The sequence below is a fragment of the Pseudopodoces humilis genome, chromosome 17, assembly GCF_049639895.1.
Source record: "Pseudopodoces humilis isolate 2021_Gansu_Grassland_sample_001 chromosome 17, ASM4963989v1, whole genome shotgun sequence".
In the NCBI taxonomy this organism is placed as follows: Eukaryota; Metazoa; Chordata; class Aves; order Passeriformes; family Paridae; genus Pseudopodoces; species Pseudopodoces humilis.
In genome coordinates, this window is record NC_142216.1 from 8,952,085 (window position 1) to 8,972,990 (window position 20,906).

Genomic DNA, 20,906 nt, shown 5'->3' on the forward strand with positions numbered 1-20,906 from the left:
TCCCAGCTCTCCATGGGCAATGGGCTGTCCCAGTGTTAGTAGGGGCTGGCCCATCTGCAGGCATCCCACTCCTCCAAGTCTTCATTCAGATTGCTTCTGTCTTCCCCACCGAAACTCACCTCATCCACTGGCCATTTCCGCTGCTCCACTGCACATGGTGTTATTCACCAAGGTGCTTCTCCTCCTGCACAGCCATGAGCTCTCCAAAATACTTGAGGACATTTGCAAAATTTGGATGGAGGTTAGGAATAGCAAGCAGGACCAGATGTTCACTGGGAAAGACTAACACTGCACCTCTGTGACACAGTGTCCGATGCTCACCCCTGGACCACGGGAGAAGGAAGAGCAGCCAGCAGGGACAGTGCAGCTGGTCCTGGGATAGAGATGCAAAGGGCATCATCTGCACAGCCCTGACAGCCACACAGCTTTGGCTGAACAGTCAGCCAGGTGGGTAGAAGTCTGTAATTCACAATTCGCTTTCCCATATCTATCTTTTAATTTCTTCTAAGGATCCCAGAAAAAAAAACAAACAAAACAAACAAACAAAAAAAAACCCCAATAAAATAGCCCCAATAGATACTTCAGTTTTTTGCCATGTTGATAGCTTAAGCTGTATGACACTTTGTAAAGGGAAAAGATAATATGAGCAAATTCTCAGAAATGAATTGCTGACAATACATGTGTGTGTGGTTTAGCTCAAATCTTTATACCAGTTGTGCACCGTACAACACAGGAGTCACTAATCAACCTATAACTCAAGAAAAACACACCATATTGATTCTGTTTGTTATATTAAGCACACAGATCACCCAAAGTCCCCTGTCACCACCTGCAAGAATTGACTTAAAATAAATCATCAGTGAGAGCTGCAGTGCTCAAATTGGGAGCCCAGGGTGGGTGGGAGAAGATCTGATTCCTCTTGGTCCAGGAAGCAAATGCTCAGCAAAGTGAGGGGACCTTCCCAGCCTGCAACACCCCAAGCACATTGTCAGCAAGCCACAATTTTACAAGAAATCCTGAGATGAGAATAAACTCCACAGTAAGGTGTGTTCATGGGAAATACAATTAAATGTTAACATGGAAGGAGGAAACCATCTATACAAAATACGTGCTTTATTCCAGCTCTAAACTCTCCAGAGGCGAGTTGAGAAAAGCCCTGGGATCCCAAGTAGTGAAATAAAATCAATCAGAACCACAGTTAATCAATATGTAAACCAAGTTTGAAGCAGAACTTACACATGGAGGAAGATGCTTACAAAATCACTTTGTTATTGCTACACACTTGTATGAATGAGAAAAATACAGCTCAAGAATAGCATCAAGTAATCAAACCCCAGCTGTCAGAACTAAAAGCTGTGCCCAATCAGTGATTTGTTTTTCTCTGGGAAGAGATTTGTGGTGATCCTCAACACTAGAAATGTGCCCATGAATTCCTGGATTTATGAGCATGCCTCCATGCCATCAGAAACCCCGCAGTCACCAGTGAGGGACAGCACAGCCCACTCATCTGTGCAATATTTTAACAAGGAAAACACTCAGCAATACCTTGTGGCTATCATTTAATGAAAAGTTGTGGATATTTCACAAGCAGAGTAGCAGATGTTTGCCATACTCCAAACCAGAAATTAGGAATGCATGGAAGGTGAGCAGAGACACATACAAGTCCAGAAAATCACCATGTGCAAATACAACTGCTTTGCTCCAAAATCACCACTTTTTGATGACGACCCTCAGCTCTGCTGCTGCCCACAGAAACTCAGTGAATCATAGAATCATCAAGGTTGGAAAAGACCTCCAAGATCATTAAATCCAATCTTTAGCTGAATACAGCCCATGCCCACTAAACCCTACTGGAAAGTGCCACATTTACTCATTTTTTAAACACTTCCAGGGATGGTGATTTCACCACTACACTGGGCAGCCTCTTCTAGTGTTTAACCACTCTTTCAGTGCAGAAATCTTTCCTAATATCCAACCTGAACCTCCCCTGGTGCAACTGGAGGCCATTTCCCCTTGTCCTGTTGCTGGTTGCCTGGGAGAAGAATTCCCACATCCTCCTTTCCAGCAGTTCTGAGCGCAGTCGGGTCTCCCTTGAACCATCCTTTTCTCATGAGTGAACAACCCCATCTCCCTCAGCCACTTCCCACAGGACTTGTGCTCCAGACCCTCCATCATCTGATCACATCCCGTGACGTTACCACACCAAGGACCATTTTTCTGTGGATGCACTTCCTGCCATCCCTGCGGATGCAGCGCAGGCAGCTGCAGCCCCAGTGCAGGGAAACGCTGCCGGCGCACTCGCTCTCCAAACAAAATAAATTCAAAGGGAACCATTTCCCCAAACAGAGGCTGGGGGGAACCATCAGAAACAAACTAAAATCAAAACAACTTTTCAGCAGGAAACAATGGAACAGATGGAATAATATTTATTACTGGAAACTGCTAAACGTGCCAATTAATTTTGAAGGGGCTTAAGTGGATTAAGCACTTTTTTACTGGAAAATATGAAAAAAAAGTCATGAATCACAGCAATACCTTCAGCATTGTTAATGTAGTTTTCTGGAAGTCTGTTCAGAAATCAAAGGAAAAAACAAATCCAAAAAGTCTCAAATTGGACAATAATCTTTCTGTTGCATAAATAGTATCAATGTCCTCATTACCATGCCCAGAAATGTTAGGGAGAGGCAAAAACCAAACCATTGTTTCCACACATCAAGTTGGTAATTTTTGTCTGCCCCAGAAAAGCATTTGACTGGGGCCAAAATTAGCCATGTAATTAACTTGTGATGCTCTAAACACAGAAAGATTTTTGAGCTCATTTGTATGTTGAAAGCTTAGATTAAATGCTTAGACCAGAGTGTAATCCAACCCTGTTACCACACAGAGGTAGTATTATTAAAAGTAGGAAACTAATGTACATCTTCATTTGTTTATTTTAACACAAGACCATGGAAGTCCTTCCCCACAAAAATGTGTAATGTTTCAAAAATATTCATCTTAAGTTAGGACATGGAGTAAAACAAGAATAAAAACTATGTAATAGTCCAATTCAATTTTAGGAGAACTTAGGGTGAGGTTTTTTTAGTATTTTTACATGCTTGCTTAGAAGCCTTTTATCTACATTGCTTCCTGCCAGAAAGAGAATTGAGAAGTGCCTTTACGGTAAGGCTAGGAAATCAATTTAATTTTTCCAAAAGGAAATTAAAAATACTTCATAGCACTGAAATTTGCCCATTGCAAATATTGATTTTGCAAAGGGACATTCTCCTTCACAAAGTTATCCAGAAATATTCTGCTCAGCTCCACTTATCACCATTGCCTTCCCTTCCTTTCACATTTTATATAACACTTCATGGGTTTTTATGCAAAATTGTCATATTCCTCCCAAAATAGTACTATGTTTAGAGAGGTTATAAAGAGTAACTAATAAAATTGTGGTTATTTAAAGAGTACAAGATAAATATGACACACACACTTTCACAAATAGAAAGCAGCTGGAAGAAAACTAACAGTGTCAGGGTTATGTGTAAACTCCATTTTCCTATCAAAAATTATGGAAACAGAAAAAGAACCAAGAAAAATTCACTGTTTGCTTAAACTTGCTTAGATTTATTGGTGCTGATTCTGGATATGGCTCATACAAGAGACAAATTGCTTCATGTTTCCAGGCTTTGCTATTTGAATCTCAGCAAGAAATTTCTGATTTCTTCCTTAGTAGCTTGAATCTATTTTCTTTGGCAGATCCATTGCACTTGTGAAAGTATTTTGTCGCTAAATGTGAGCAGGCTTTCTTTTCCACTGAGTGACCCAACCCCCTGAGATTTTAACCTGTTTACACATGCTGAGTGGCTGCTCAGTGGGAACTTTGGCTCTGTGAGGAACCTAAGATAAGACATTTCACACAAGAGCGTGGTGGTAGTTGAGCTATCTCTGCACAGTCCTTAAACAGGAAATGAGGAGAGACACCTCCAAAAACTGATCCATCCTAAAGGAGTTATCTGGGAGGGAAGGAGAGAAATGAGACATAAGTTCAGCCTTATCTGACAACAGCCCTAAGTTCCAAACATTGCCATCGTGCATCAGCCACAGGAGCCAGCCTCGTGGAAAGGGTTAAAAAAGCCCCTCAAGTAACGAGACATGATCTGCCTCAGGGCACTTCAGCTGTTGAAGTGCAGGTGTCACTTATGGAAGCCTCACAAAATACAATCTTTTTCCTACCACCAATACTAAAGCCCACAAGGAATTGCTCTCACACTTGCAACCAGATGCTGCAATCCACCGTGCTCAGAGAACAGGGGGAAGGATCCAGCCCATCTCACGGTTTGGCTTTCCTCAGGCCAAGGACACCAGAGCCACTTTGCAGTCTGGGTGACACTGGCCATGCTGGAACAGCACCAAGGGTGCCAGGGAAGGAGCTGCCCACCTGTCTCCTACAGAAAGAGGGAGCCCATTGAACCAGTTTGCTCTTTCTTATGGACTCCAGCAGCAGCCAAACCCGTTTAGTCCTATCCCTTCCTTGTTTATTAAATATTTGACTACTAACCCTCAATGCCTCTGCTATAAGGGCTTTTTTTTAATTTAGACATGGTTCAAGTTCAGGAAACTCTGGCATCCTGGGACGTTGCTCATCACCTGCTTTCTCTGGGGGATGCCCTGTTTTCTGTGCATTCCTTCAAGTGATGGGTGAGGCTACAACATGTATTTAAACCCCAGGGGTTTAAGTAGTGCTCAGGGGCTGCATCACTGCATATGACCCCACTGAGCAATCCATCCTTTTATCCCCTCCCTGGGCATCAGGCACAGCAGGGCACAGTGCTGAGCTGGGAAGGGAGAAGGGTGGCAGGTAGAACACAGTTCAACAGTGTCCCAGCATCCAGACATCCCTCACTGGGCACTTTCTGGAGCTTTAATTGGGACTAAAATCACTGGTAACCAATAATTTCATTTCCACAGGTCAGTATACCTCCATTTCCAGCCCATTTATACCCCTGTGCCCGTGACTTCTCTCAGTTATCTATGCACCAGGTACAAAGTTGAAATAAACCTTTTAATTTAAAGCAAGCTTGATTTAGTGTGTCCCGTGCCCCTGTATTACAAAAGGCAATTCTGTACTGTAGTCCTCCTGTACTGCTCCTGGCTCAGCCCTCTTCCTCCCAGGTAATTTGGGAAGGGTGCAGCATCTCAAGCCCAGCTGCCCAACCATGAAACCTTTGGACTTGCTCACAGATGTCACCCCTGTCCAGAGGAGCAACTCTGTGTTAAATGTTTCAACACTCCAGAAAATCATCCTGTTTTCCTGTGTCAGTATCTCCTCACTGGATAAAGTACAAGACAGCAGATTTCACAGGAATGAAAGAATTACTCTGGGTGACAATATCCATCACCATAGGCTAAGATTCAAGTAGATATTGTTGCAAATGCAGTAAGACATGATCTGTTTGCAGCCCACATTTCTTAACCCAAACACACAGCAAGGAGCATCGTGGGGAGGAGGGGGAGAGGCTGAAGATGCCCTTCACCCACTCCTGCCCTGTGGTACCCACAAGATGCAGGTTCACAGTCCCTTTGCTCACATCATTCCCTGTTTTAAAGAAAGACAAATCCACCACAGAAGCCATGAGTACATGGAGAGAAACAAAGCAACACAATACTCGTTTGGCTTAGTCCCTGGAAGGCTGTGTTTTACTAAATTAATAATCTAGTTAGATCTGTTCAGCTTTAGCTTCTTAAGAAACTAATCCAGACAAGCCCAGAAGTACTAATAACACTTCAGTCTGGGCTTGAAGAGAGATTAGAGAACATTTATTTTGCTTCCAACATTTTCTGATTGCTCCTAACCTTTTCCTGCACAAGCATCTAAATGAAGAAATATGAACAAAATGAGTAAGTAGTAGAGCTTGCGTTGAATTAAACTCCACTGAGAAAAAAAAATTAAGACAACCACAGGAAAACTGAACCACTTAACATTCAACAAAACAAATACACAGGAATATGCTGGGCTGTGCATGTAGAAAATTGGAGATTTATAGGTCCGTATTTCAAAACTACTGCAATGAACTCCTTCATCTTCCACTTAAATCTTAGCTCCCGGCTCACCTACAACTCACAGAAAACTGTCAGCCTTGAATTTTCCTGCTTTGATTGTTTTGGAGGGAGTTATTTGATGCCTCAGCACGAGCGTGTTGACCGAGGTCATGGAAGCCCCCCCTAACCTGGATTTTTTTTAACCATAGAGAAAACTCAACTTTCTCATAAAAATCTACTTTTGTTCTGAAAGCCAGCATAAATGTACCAAGGCAAAGAAAAGTGTGAAGGCTCAGAAATGCAGATCCCGCAATCAGGTTGCTCTGACTGCTCTGCCCAGGCTCAGGAGAGGGCAGGGTGGTTTGTCACCCATGGGACAAGGTGTGAATGAGGGTGGCTGCACAGGAAACATCCCAAGGTGAGAACAGCAAGTGGAACTGGCTGGAGAATAAACCTTACCCATGTTCATGGCAGGGAGAACTGGGGCGAGGTGTTTGCTTTAAGCATCAGTGCAAAAATAGATTGTTTAGGAGCTGCCTGAGTGCCACAGCCCAAGCCCAGGAATCAATAGCAGGAACCAGCAAATCCACCATTATCCACTGTTTGGTCTTGTTCAGATTTATTGGCTGATAAGTGGATTATGCAAGCAGGTATAAAGCTGTAACAAGATTATATGTGAATGATAAGGAGGGTTTAGTCTCTAAGGAAGCCCATGGCAGCCCAGGGAAAGGCTCTGGTGATTAATGGCAGGGAGGCACAGCAGGGGCTCACACAGCACTTGGCACTGGGACAAAATGCAAAAGCTGGATGAGGTTGTGCTAGAGACATGAAAACAGAGGTGTGGGGCCGGTTTCACTTGCCCTACAATAGAGTGAGATAAATCATAGCTGTCAGAATCCACTGAGCCCTGGGGCTCTCATCTCTCTACTGACCCTCAGTAGGTTTTTCCTTGGCTGGTGCCTCCTCACAGACCTGCACAGAGGAGCTGCAGCTACTGCACTTCATGGGGACAAACCCACAGTGAGTGCAACTCCTGCATGCCAAAGGATCAAAAGGTTTATTGAGGCTATTACACTGATTATGCAAATTTCACCCTGTTTAAACAATTTCAAAACCTTAGAAATCCACAATGGGATTTTTTTTTTAAGGAATCAGATGGTGTGATTTTTCTCTCCACAAACTCATAGTACAGGATTGAGAAGCACTTCCCAGCCCTGATATAAACATTTCATCTTTGCTTCCTTGTCCCCACAAACCTTGTTTTTCACTGGGAAAGAAACCCAGACATGTGCTTTGGAACAGAACTGCAATACCTGCATATATATATATATTTAATCATTTATTCAGAAAATCATTTCGGTTAGAAAAGTCCTCTAAGACCATTGAGTCCAACCATTAACCCAGCACTGCCAACCCCCCATCAGATCACATCCCCAAGGGCTAGATCTGTGTGTGTTTTAAATCCCTCAAGGATGGTGACTCCACCACTGCCCTGGGCATCCTATTTCAATCCTTTTGGTGAAGAAATTTTTCCTAGTAGTCAATCTAAATATTATTAATATAATCTAAATAATCTAATAATATTAATATTAGAATATTGTGAGCCTATGTCTTGGAAAACAAATACTTACATGTACAAGGATGGTTCATGTTAATTATTGAATTACATTGAATATTTATATATCTAATAGTTTATGACCTTTGAAGTCCTTAACACTCCACCTATTTTTGGACACTAATTGGCACTACAGATTTACAGGCAGAGACAGCAAGACAAGTGAGCAGCACACATTTTCCACATTGAGCCACAAGCTGGGAATGGAAAGCTGAAGCCCCAGGCTGTGCTCCAGGCTGGGTTTTTCCCCAGGCTCTGTGCTGCCAGCCCAGCATTGTGTGGGCTGGAAACAGCCCCAGGAGCTTCAAGATCCTGGCAGTGACATGGTGGAGACAAGCAAAGAGTGATACAGTGGACAACACCCTGGGAATAGAAGAAAAAATTCTTCTGTAAGGGTAGGAAAGCACAAATATATGCAGAAAAATCCCTTAGGACTCTTTTTAATGCATGCATCCCCCATCTCTCTAAAGGAAAGCTCCAGGCAGGGCCACAGGCTCTACTTCAAACTCCTGTGGAGGTGAACAGCCACGTGCACAGCACAGCCAATATCAGACCTTCACATCTCCAACATGTCATGGAAAAAATCAGATACAGGTGCCCAGCACTGCCACCTGCAACCCATCAGGTATAAACCCTCTGTTAAATTAAACTGAAAATATCTATAAAGTTGAAATATTTATTGTGGGAGAAGAGAGAGTCAATGCAATCCCACAACCTCGTTTCTGTAAGCACATGGCAAGAACTGCTCATGTTATCAGGTTACTAAAATGTTGCCTCAGTGCAGGATGCCTTCATCATACCTCAAATAATTGCACATTTGATCTGCTCTAGAGAAGCAAAATTTATGGAGGTATTTAACATCACTGACATTTGTCTTACTATATAATATGGTGCTTTTTAATAATCAGGTTCCTCACTCTAAGACACAAGTCTTAACATGAGAAACAAAGAGCTGAGGAAAGACATCCACATGGACTCCAGCTGAGTGCTTATCAAACCCACAGGGTGCTGGGCAACAATAGCCAGAGCTATCAGCAACCTACCCATTGTCATAAACAATGTTTTGACAAAATTAATACAGAAAGGGATTTGTCAAGTTAGTTTTCCTTCATGGGTCAGAATCAAGGGTGATTTATAACGTGCTTCTTGAATGAATTAGGGAAAGACACAAGACTTGGCTGGTGAGTGTGTTAAAAGTATGCACTGAAAAGAACCAGAATACTCTATAGCAGAGTTTCAGCTGATAGAGTTACGCTGGCTTATACACCCTGAAGATCTCATATGTGGTTTATACTGTTCAAGACATTCCCCAAACGATGAGCATTGCCCTGTCAATCCCATCAACCCCACGTCCAGCAAATTCCATCATGAAAATTAGGGAGGGGAAGTTGCTATTTCTACTTCTTTTTTTTTTTTTTTTTTTTTTTGCTTGGTTGGCTTCTGTCAGCTTTCAAGCAAGCTGGATGATCATGATGACATCAGAGAGGTGAATATTGATATCTAAATAAGAAATTGGTTCTATTGCATCTCTTTTATTGGTCTGGTAAGGAGCAGTGCCAAGCGATCTTTGCACGTCTGGAGAAGGGCGACAGAGCTGGGGCAGGGTCTGGAGCACAAGTCTGGTGAGGAGCAGCTGAGAGAGCTGAGGAGGCTCAGCCTGGAGAAAAAGGTGACTCAGGAAGAACTTCCTCACTTTCTACAGCTCCCAGACAGGAGATTGTAGCCAGCAGGGGATCAGCCTCTTCTCCCAGGTAACAAGTGACAGGACAAGAGCAGTGACAAGTTGTGCCAGGGGAGGTTTAGGTTGGATACAAGCAAATACTTCCTCACCAAAATGGTTATCAAGCCCTGGTACAAGGTGCCCAGGGAAATGGTGGAGTCACTATCCCTGAAGGGATTTAAAAGCTGTGTAGATGCATCACTTGGGAACATCACTTGGGATAAGTGGTGGCTTTGGCAGTTCTGGGAAAATTGTTGGACTCAACAATCTTAAAGGGATTTTCCAGCCTAAATGATTTTACGGTTCCATGAGTCTAACAATTCAAAGCATGAGCTGGGCCTGTCAGGAGGCCAGGAGAGCACGGGAGGATCCTTTTCAAGCACAAACACACTAAAGCACGTGCCTGCCCCATCCTGCCCTGTGTGGACTTGAGGGGTTGGGTTGCCTGGGTTGGTGCAGGGATATGATCCCCCACCACGGTCTGGGCATGCAGGAGCAGACCCAACTGCTGCCTCAGTCATTAGGATTATTGTAATTTGCACCACAGTTGTCATTTTGCTTCTTTCCACTCCAACTTTTCTCCATAAGTGTAAATCCAGCTGCCTCACCCTGAAAGTTGTCTCCTAGCAGCAAGGAACAGAAGCTAAAGAATGCTAAAGGGCAACTTGTTTTATCATGCTCTAGCTCTAGATGGATTTGTGCAGACAGAAGCACAAATTACAGCTTAAAACAGTGGTGGTTTGCATTGAGAAAAATATTACAGCGCCTTTTTTGACTTCTATTCTCATCAGCCAGATTGTCTGCGACTCCAAGTTTTACATCCAACAAAATCACACATGAGGCCAGGGATGATGTACAGGGCTGTGATGGAAATCCCTGGTGTGTGTTATACTCAGTGGAAGAGGTCAGCCCTGAGGGAATGAAAGTTAATACAACAGGCCTTAAAAGTGACATAGATGTGCTATGGCTGTGAATGGCAGCTGCTTCTGCATCCAGAGTTTATAAAACAAACAAAAAGAGAAAATTCCAAGAAACACCCTGAAACTTCAAACATCCTTACACCTAATCATGGGCTTGAATGGAAGGGTAAGGAGATGGTTCCTTACCTTGAACTGAACCATTTTAAGAGATTTTTTTAAGAAAAGAAGGTGACCCTGTCCTACACATACAAGTCAAATTAATAGTAAGATTCTTATCTGATATAACCCTCCTGACCAACTAAAGCAATGATGGATGCAAGCTCAGGCCAGTGTTGTGGGAAAGACAAACCTGTCCTGGATTTTTCATTCCTGCATCCAGCCTTACCCAATAGCTTATTTGGAGCAATTTACGTGCTAAAGAAATTAATATATTGGGTACAACATGGGCTTGTTTGGGTTCAAACAGGTCTAAAGGCTGTGTGGGCTGCCTCTCAGAAACTTTATTTGCTCTTCAAGAGCATTAAAGAATTCAGTTTTCACTTCCAGACAGCATTTCCCAGGCGACTTTCTTCCGCTGCCCTGCTCCGGTGAGGAACATCAAGAAGCACTGCAGACCTTTGAAGAACCAGCCAATTATTTCAACATGTCCTTGGCAAAAACAGCCCCTGCAAGGCAGCTGTCCCACCTGGCAGCTCCAGAGCAGAGGGGTGGGCTGTGCAGGGAGCAGGGGCACAGCTGCATTTGCAGTGGAACAGCCTTTCCCAAGCCAGGCACTAAATGCAATTAGAGAGAACAGAAAATCTCAAGTATAAGATACCAAAAAAAACATGTTCAAAGTCTGGAAGCTGAGTGTGGGGCAAAGCTGGGATTGTTTGGAGCTGGCTTCCTTTCTGCTGGCACCCACTGCTTGCAGACACAGAGAGCACTGAAGCTTAAAAGTTCTTTTTATTGTTCTCCATATCACTGGGGACTTTCAGTTTTGGAGTTAAACTGCTTGTTGTTAAAGCCAAGGTATTCTTACTGCTAAAATGTGGCTCCTTTGTCATCAAAGTGCCGTATCTATGGGAAATTTACTGTGCCAAGGGGAAGACACACTGCCTGGCATAGCCAAAGTCACTGCTGGGGGAAAGAAAAAGCCATTCAGACACCTGGAAGGGTGTCTCTGGAAGAGAAACACGCCTAATCTAGAGGATATCACCAGCAAGCATATGCAAAGTACCAGAGATACAAATGTTAATTAAGAATTTATGAAGGTAAAGATGTTCATTAGAGAGACATCAGCCTCAAGAAACTCTGGCAGTAGCACAAGGACTAATCATTCATCTTAGCCTCTACCAGCCAGCTGGTCAGGACATCAGACCAAGGGCTTGTACATCAGGGAACCAGGAAAACTGGAGTGCTTGTTCACTCCCAAAGAGGAGGTAACTTTGGCAGCAGTGTGTGGCTGCAAAAACCTTGAATCTTTGCTCATCAAAGGCCTGTGCTGGCTGGAGTTGATCACCAACTACTGGCTGCCCCAAGGACCCGTATACACAAGAACACAAAAAGTTCCTTTTCAGCCTCCAGTGCAAGAGTTTTCCCATTGACTTTCACCTGGGCAGAGCCTTGGTGGTTGCAGAAGAAGACAGGGAGAGTATGACCATACAGAGCTCAGCAATGGCCTGGAGTGGGCACAGCAAAATGCTTTAAAAAAAGAAGAAACAAAATCACAGCCCTAGGAAACAGGGAACCAGAGCTACTGCTGGGATGATAACTCATAGAGAATACTTCTTTCCCTGAGGGCAAGTCACTTGGGACACAAAGTGCCAAAGCCCACAGCTAACCTGAAGTCCCAAAAAGGATCAGCTAGATCTGCTTTAAGGCATGAGGACTGTGGCTCCAGAAGCCACTGAAATGTTTCAACCACTGAAATGTTGGAAGGGAAGGACAGAGTTCCTTTTCTCTGTCTTGGCTCTGAGCATCTGCTACACTGCTCCACAACCAGCCTGGGGAGGGGAGGTGTGTGCAGCCCAGCCTCCCTGAAATGCTGAGAGCAATCCCCTGGTGTTCTGCTGTCCCTGCACTTACAGCTCCAATAACCCTGCCCTCCAGCCCTGGGGGAAGCCACACTCTGGCAGATGCCACAGCTCTGGGTGGTTTCTGGCAGCACCAGGGAGGGGACATCCAACAGGGTCCCACCACTTGTACCTGAAGTGGATTTTTTCCTTTTGAATCCCTGCAGGGGACCAGTCTCTATCACGGGTTTCATGTTTGCAGTCAGGAGTTATCCAAGTCTGTTAAAAAAATAAGAGAGTATTTGATCTCCTGAAGGGCAAATTTCCCAATTCACCATATGAAATAAGCTGTAAAGCAGCAATTCCTTTGATTTCTCATTTCCTTTTATTTTTTCCATTGATCTCATCACATTCTCTCATTGTCTCATGCTATAGAGCAAGGCAAGAGGACAGCTAATCTGTTTTCCCTCTGCTCTTCTTAATGTCTTCTTGATTGAAATTCATGTTAACTCTTAGGCACCCTGATCTCTGAGAGTAGCCATAAAGCCACATCGATGTCTAGAAAATTCTGCTGCTCTGAGACTTCTCTTCCAAGCTACTGAGCTCCAGGGAGCTCTCAGGAACGGGACAGATAATTGCATAATCCTCCACAGGCATCAAAAGAAATGCTGGCTGCTGAGTTTCTCCAAAATTTTCCTTGGGACAGAGCACTGATCTGACACAGGGGATGAAGAAGGACAGAGGGGGACATCATCCCCATCTTCTCCTTCCAAAGATGAGCTGCTAGCAGAGAGCCAGGCCCATCCACAATGGGAACAACCTTGGGTGCTGATCCTCTCCTGGAGCACTAGGGCTCCAGAGCACCACTTCTGCCTCCAAATCACTTTAGCAACAGCTGCCTGCCTTTTCAGAAACAGCCAACTGCCAGGAGAGGCTGCCAAGGGCCTTTGGAAGGAATCACAAGCCGGACATATTTTTGTCCTAGAGAGTGAAAGCGGCAAAGCCCTGGGTTTGGGGCTCTGGGTTTGGGGAAGACACCTAAGACAGCCTACAAAGAGCAGGGGCTGCACCACCAGTTTTCCAGCCCCCAGTCCCAGCCCCATGCCATCATTGTCCTTGGCATTTATAGACTTTATCAGCCCTGTCTTTCTATCTAGCTGATTTCTCATTTAATTTCCACAACAAAAAAACCCATTTCTTCACCACATCAGTTCTGCCATGTGCCATCTTCTGTGCTTCAGCTATTCTTGATGCAGGCACCATCAGCATGGCCAAGCAGGGAGGGGTTAGCAGGGTGTAATGAGGAGAGGGATGCTGCACAGTGGTCCCTGCTGTTCTCTTGCTGGTCTCTCCCTGTGATGTTCTGCAAGCCTGCTCAAAGCACCCTGCTCCTAGGTAGTGATGAACCCCAGAATGTTTGCTGGCAAAGTGGGTTTGTGAAGTGCTTAGCCCAGCTCTTTTGCAGCCCACCCAGACCACACATGGGGAAGAGATGGGTGGCAAGGCATGCTCACATTTGAGCATGCAACCAGGTGGAAAACTTGGGAAAAGTGGGAAAATCCAGCCTTGGAGGGGAGGGGGGGTGGTCGGAGCAATGAGGCTCCCCACCAAGTCCCTCCTGGTTATACCACTGCCAGGAGAAGTGCACAGCTTGGCTGTAGCAGTAGGACGTCTCTTGGTTTGCTTGCAGAAATTCTGGTTTATTTGCAGAATGAACTGATTTTCTTAGGAACACTATGCATAACAACTACCTCCCTCTTCCCACTTCCCAAGTGCTATGGTAATTAAGCTCTTATGTGAGTAGATAAAATAATTAACATATTTATTACTCAGAAGAAAAAGATCTTTTTTTGATTGATTGCAGCCTGCTAATGTTCCATCAAATATTCAAAGTCTGTATTGTTAAGCCATTAATTTTATTTATTTTTAAAGACACTACATATGTTTTCTATCCCAAGGGGAGGAAAAAAATCAGCGTATGAAAAATTCCCATCATTACAAACACACAGCTCAGCAGAAAATGAACAGAGATAAGGAGCACCCTTCCTGTCTGCAGGAGAGTGGGCTTCATTAAGCTTGCAAGGGATTTTTGCACATTACAGAAAGCACTGAGGGGGTGGGAGAAGCCCTGCAGAGCCTTATGGGCACCTACAGATGTCGTGGCTTTGTGCCCAAGCCAGTCTCAGTGTGCTGCAGTGCTTGGTCCTGGCACTCCCATCCCTGCGTGCACACCTCTCCTGTGGCACCTCCTGCACATCACCATGGGAGATGCTGTGAGATGATTTCCCTCCATACCTAATCACTGTATTATGATCATTTTTATCTAATGGCTTTAATTATTGGTGCTGGGCAGTCTTGTTGCTGTGGTTACTCTGTGGGCAAATGTAAACAGCTCCCAGTCACTGGGAACAAGCACAAAAACAAACCTCTCAAAGGCTGCTGAGAGGATGTTCCGTGGAGTGCTCTACTACACAGCCACAGTGTTGGGGTTTTTGGAAAGATGAAGCCATAAATCCAATAAAAAAGATGCCAGAAGCCACCAGAGAGAATAACCATTGAATACATCAAGGTAATCATCATGTTTTCCTGGAGGGGCAGTCACCCTTCCCAGTCATTTCCTCATGTGTGGGAACCCCAGGGCAGCTCCATGCCTGGATGCCACTCCCTGGGTTACAAAGGAGGACTTGAGGTGCAGCAGAAACCTGGATGTGACACCTTGCAGGGCTCTGAGCTGCAAATATGTCCCTGGCACCAGATCTGCTGTCACTACTGCAGTGGCCATCACCCTCCAGCAATACAGCTCCCACCCAGAATGCCAGCAGGGCACACCAGCTCTGCTCCTGCCCCTCATGGCCCCATCACACCAAACATTGCTGCACTCTCCCCACAGTCTCAGTTGCCTTTTATTAAGGCCCATAAAACCATTACAATGTGGACACTTCAGCAGGGCCCTGCTCAGCAGCTCTCCTGAGGGACTCTCATCCCATGGAGCCAGTGTTGGAAGAGGATGTGCTGAAGCACGCTCCTCCCATTCCTGGAAATGTTTGAAATTATGCCCAGTTCTAATGAGCTGCAGAAAGGAATGGAATGGGTCAGGAATGGGTTTTCTCATGCCTGAACATCTGTGGATCTTGCTGTCACAGCTCCCCATCAGAGCAAGCCCTCCCCATCTGAGCAAGTGTTCCCCACCTGGGACTGGATTAGAAACTTTTCAGGTGCTGATCTCGTTTGGTTCTATTGTCTTGCAAAAATAAAACACCTTGTGGTTCAGTTTTCCACATTCTCTGTGCATTTGAATATGGATGGCTTGACAGCAGAGCCACTCCTTTTGAGAGAAGTGGCATTAATATCACAGAGGGAGGCTGCCTGTAATTCACTACATGCAGTGACACCCTATTCTACTCCTAAAATGTTTCATTGGAAAAGCAGGCACCCACAGATGACCCAAAACTATCCCCACACAAACAGAGATGTGATCAGCAAATCAGGATGGCGCAATGTGTTTCCAGTCCTGGGGCAAAAAGAAAGGTTTTCCATCCAATTGCTGGTGTGTTATCCAGTGCTGTGATGTTCTGACTGCACACCTGGGCACTAACACCGTGTCCTCACCCCAGTTCTCTGTCTGACTCAGGAATTAAAAAACAATTGGGAAAGGGAGAACACACGAACAGGACAGGGCTCATGACATCCCCATCCTTGTCCCAACCATCTCTCATCTCATACAACACCATTGAGACTTCTCAAGGCTTTGGCCAGTGCAGTCACGAACGTGAGTCAGTCAGATCAAACAAATTGCCTTTCTTACCTTCACATTATTCCTTCTACACTACAGCAAGCATCAGGGTGGATGGTAAAGAAAGCCACACAAATCATTGTGTGATTAAGCACAAAATAAATACCTACAGCCATTCACAGCTGAAATGCCTACTAACAAAATTGTGTAAAGTGTAAGCTGTGCTTGCACATAAAAACCAATGGTAAGTTGTAACATGCAAGGAAATGAGTCAGTAGGAAATTAAACATAATTTACTATTTTCTCAATGTTAAAAGTCACAGTTGGGATTAATCCTTTTGTGCATATCTGGAGGTAACTCTCAAATCACCTACAAAAAGAGGCAGTTCTACCTTTTGCCATTATATTGCAGCCCTTTTTTAATGATTCATGACAAAGAGCTTCAAAGAATTCCAAGCCATGACAACAGTCCCAGATCCAGCAGATCCGACCTCCTTGTTGTCATCTCAGTAAAAAATCCTCCTCGATGAGTAATTTAGGTTTAGGAAGAGAGCTGCCTTAAAACTATTCCCAAGGGAAGAAGCAGTGTCTAGAATTTAATCTGAATATGGAAATAAAAATAAAAAGAAAATATCAAAAGAATACAGCGACTGCAACAACAATACAAGCCTTATTTTGCAGAATCCATCCATTGTGAAACTCCGCGGAAGGGAACACAGCTGTTTTCCCTGAAATATGTTTCATGTTTCTAGAGACTAAAGATGAAATCCAAAGCTTTGCCTTTCAACTTATTATAGACAAATACAAGCAAGGATGACACAACTACTGTTCAGGACTATTGAAGAAAGAAAAAGGTCATTTAGAGCTGGAGGTGAAAACATGGGCTTGACCACAGGCTGCAACACATCCTCCACTCCATCCAGCACGGCAGGAGCAGGCTTGCAACAGCCTCCCAAAAACTGAGGCAATTCACTCCTGACTTCAAGCTTGGAATCAAGTTTTATATTTCCTCTGTTGCAAGGGCTGAGGGCCCACACAGAATGGTTACAACACCAAAAAGGCATAACAAAGGAAGTGCAGCACCCAGAAAAAAAAAATAAAAATATGACGTGCATCACATCTGTACACCTCCACCTTAATGCTGAAATTTCTAGTGAGCATTAAAGTCTAATTCCTCCTCCAAATTCTGACACCATATGCAGGGATTTTTGTCACTTCACTTCTAATGTTTAATCTTCTCCTTGACAAGCTGATAGGGATATTCTTAGACATTAAACTCAGATGAGCCATTCACAGTTTGCCTCAACAGCAATAAACATCTTCAGTTTCATGGCCAGTTTTCAAAGATTTCTCACCATGACGAGCACCTTCATCTTCCCTCTATGAAACACTATGATATTTGGAAGGACAGTTAATCCAAATCATAGATTGCCCTGTGCTTGAAATAATCAGCATATCCAAAGCTAAATACTGAAATATTTCTAATAACGGGGATGACTGTAATAGTGTATATCCTGGTCCCTGGGATGCAGGTGAACACCTAAAGGACACTGTGTGCTGGCTTAGGAAGTTGTGTACATTCACAGGAGGAGGAAAAGCCTCACCTGAGGTCAAGTCAGGGCATGGACCCCACTCAATCTTGTTTGAGCATGAAGACACAAACATCCTTGCCCTGGCAGATTTTAACAGCTCTTCTGGAGCCCTCCCATTTTCCCACCACAACCATTTATTTTGGGAGTGAACTGCCCCATTCCAGTAGCTTCCCCTTCAAAGGGCAATGTGCATTTGGGGGTTGTCCCCATGTCTACAAGCACTAATATTTTGCTCCAGCTCAGCTACACATTGCGCTCAGCAATGTATGATTTCAGCTTTCAGGTGGACAAAAATGGTGAAGATTGTGCTTCAAATGGTAGTCTCTTTGCTAAAACTCTTCCTTCCTTTACAGGAGGAGACAAATCCATGCCCTCCATGTCGCAAATCGCCCTCCATGTCGCAAATCACCCTCCCAGGGTGCAAATCACCTCTGGTCCCTCTGGGTCTCACCCTCAGAGGCAAAACCAGGCTTCAGCCTTGGTTTTCTACAGAGCCTTATGCTGTGGCAGAGACCTGAAGAGATGAGAGGATGAGATGAAATGAGAGTGCTTTCAGCAGTAACAATGCCCCTGTAATTAGCCAGACAGAGCAGGTGACACGCTCTGTGCACAGGTACAGTGATGCTCCCCTGAGGACACACGGCTCTCTGAGCATGTCCCATCTGCAGAGCCAAGGACAACAGCAGGACTCTGGTGACTGTGTCTGCTCTGAAACACTTCTTTTGTGTGGTGCAAAACCTACACCCTGATCAAATACTCTGCAACTGGGTGGCTTTGTGAGGTCTGAAAGGGATGCCTCAGCTTCTTGCCCTGTGTTCACCTGGCCAGCCCTCCACAGCCTGTGGAGCACTGGCTGCTCATCAAAGCACATTTGCAGGGCTTAGCAGATCTGCTGGAGATACCCCAGGCACACCAGTATATTCTGAGCAAGTCAGCATTTGATTGCTTACAAAGAAAATGTATCTGAACTATCGGAGTTTCTTTTGGGGCAGGACTGTGGTGAATTCCATATGTTTCTTTTTTCTCAAATCATTTGCTCAAACTTCTTCTGTGACTGTCATTTTAAGAAAGAGCAGGTGTCAGGGAGAGCTGTACATGGTCACCAAAATCTGTCACACCAGGCAAGAGGCAGCTTTGAGCTCTCAGGAATAATTACTGTCAAAAAGAGTGCCTGGCATAAAGACACTGAACTGCTCGGGCACACAGTGAGAGTCACCATATGTGTACACACACCTCAAACACATCCATTTCTACATGAAATTTGGAACTAAAGCAGCAATTTGCTTACTCCATGCTTAACAGACTTGGCTCTTTCAGCATGAAAAGAGTCATACAAGAAGATGGGATTCACTTTTGGAAAGCATGAGAATTTCCTTTAATTTTTCTCCAGCCTGTACATGAGTTCCCTGGTTTGGGGAAAAGTTCAAATTGCTGTCAGCTAAAGCTGCACCCAAATTCTTATTAGCAAAGGAGGAGGGGAAAAAGGTTTTTCCTTACCACAATTCTCCCTGAGGCTGTTCCTGCACACAGTGCAGAGAAAGCTGTAAGGAGGGAATTACCCCTAAAACGCAGCAAGGAAGAATTACAGCTCTGGACGTTCATACTTGTCAGCCATTTCTCCCCGATGCCCAATAGGCATCTTCACCACCAGCTGACAGTAATTCTGAATAAAGACTTTTGTACTTTCCTTGGGGTTTTGGGGTTTTTTTTGTGTAAGAAATTGGAAATTTATTTCAAAGGTTTGAACTGAGACCTTCCATACCTCAGCTGCCCGTTTTCATCCCAGGCTCTGAAACAAGCCTCTCTCTTGAGTCCTGTTGGCTTTTAGCAACACAGCCCACAAACCATTCCTAGCAGGGTGCAATGAGAACGGCTAGAGCTGGTTTAGAGCTGCGCTGCAAAAATACCGAAAGCACACCAGAAGCTGTATCATACCTCAGCCCTCCACCCCATTGCACCAGCAGCAGCCTCACAACCCCAAAACAAGCCTTTCACCGCAAAAGCTCCGTGCCACGTCAGCCAGTGCCCCCAGCCTTGTCCCTGACGTGCAGAAAACAGCTTGTCCCTGGTGCACAGCCCCCGGTGCTCCCCCATGGCAGGCAGGGAGAGGCAAGGCAGGGCAGAGCAGGGAGGGAAGTGGGGCAGGACAATGTTGGCAGGGCAGAGCGGACAGTGCGGGCAGGACAGAGCAGGCAGGGCAGAGCAGTGCGGGCAGGGCAGAGCAGTGCGGGCAGAGCAGTGCGGGCAGGGCAGTGCGGGCAGGGCAGAGCAGGCAGGGCAGGCAGAGCAGGGCAGAGCAGAGCAGGCAGAGCAGGCAGGGCAGAGCAGGCAGAGCAGGCAGAGCAGAGCAGTGCGGGCAGGGCAGAGCAGGCAGGGCAGTGCGGGCAGGGCAGAGCAGGCAGGGCAGGCAGAGCAGAGCAGGCAGAGCAGAGCAGGCAGAGCAGAGCAGGCAGGGCAGAGCAGGCAGAGCAGAGCAGGCAGGGCAGAGCAGGCAGAGCAGTGCGGGCAGAGCAGTGCGGGCAGAGCAGAGCAGAGCAGAGCAGGCAGAGCAGGCAGGGCAGAGCAGAGCAGAGCAGGCAGAGCAGAGCAGGCAGGGCAGAGCAGAGCAGGCAGAGCAGTGCGGGCAGGGCAGAGCGGGCAGGCTGTCCCCCGCGTGTCAGCACGTCCTGCATGGCAGCAGGGGCCAGAGCACGGCAGCTGCCTGCTCGCAATGCGCAGCCTGTGTGCGGTAGGGCTGTGCTCGCTGCCTGCCAACAGCCCGGCCGGGAGCGCAGCGGGATGGCCGCTGCCAATGGGAGCCGGCAGGAACGAAGCCATGTGGGAAACTTAAAATGCAAGTGGAGCTGGGAGTGCGTGGCGAGAGCTCCGCAGGCGCTGCCGGGGCTGGCAGGGAGGCCGGTTTCGCTCGGTTGTGGTAGCGGGGATGGATGGCTGTGCGAGCGGGGAGCGCGGCTGGCAGGAGCCGCGGAGCGCGGAGGCTTTGGGCTGCGGCGGGATTAGAGTACACTGCTGCGAAGGCGATTAGACCCCGCTCTGGTCTCCACCCGTTTCATTTAGACAAAAAAATCTGGAATCTGGATTTAAAGATGTTCTTTAAGCTGTTTCTGAAATCAGAAACAGACTCTGCAAGGGAGGAGGAACATGTATTTACATCCATGAAGTTCCTGCGTGTCGCTACACTGTTCTTCCTGGAGCAGAATATCGTTCGAGTGTTCAATAAAGCGACGATAAACCGAGCTTATTTCCTGAAGCATTCCACATGTTGAACCCACCTAATAACGCTTTTAGGAATATTTTCCCCCATTTGA

The 20,906-nt window shown here is 45.6% G+C and overlaps 1 non-coding gene across 1 annotated transcript; it reads right to left on the reverse strand.

Annotated features, from left to right (window-relative positions):
* Nucleotides 1-15,909: 15,909 nt before the first annotated feature.
* On the reverse strand, nt 15,910-16,001 carry LOC148182951 (U6atac minor spliceosomal RNA). Its single transcript, XR_015774060.1, has one exon. It is a non-coding gene; the product is annotated as a U6atac minor spliceosomal RNA (small nuclear RNA).
* Nucleotides 16,002-20,906: the final 4,905 nt, after the last annotated feature.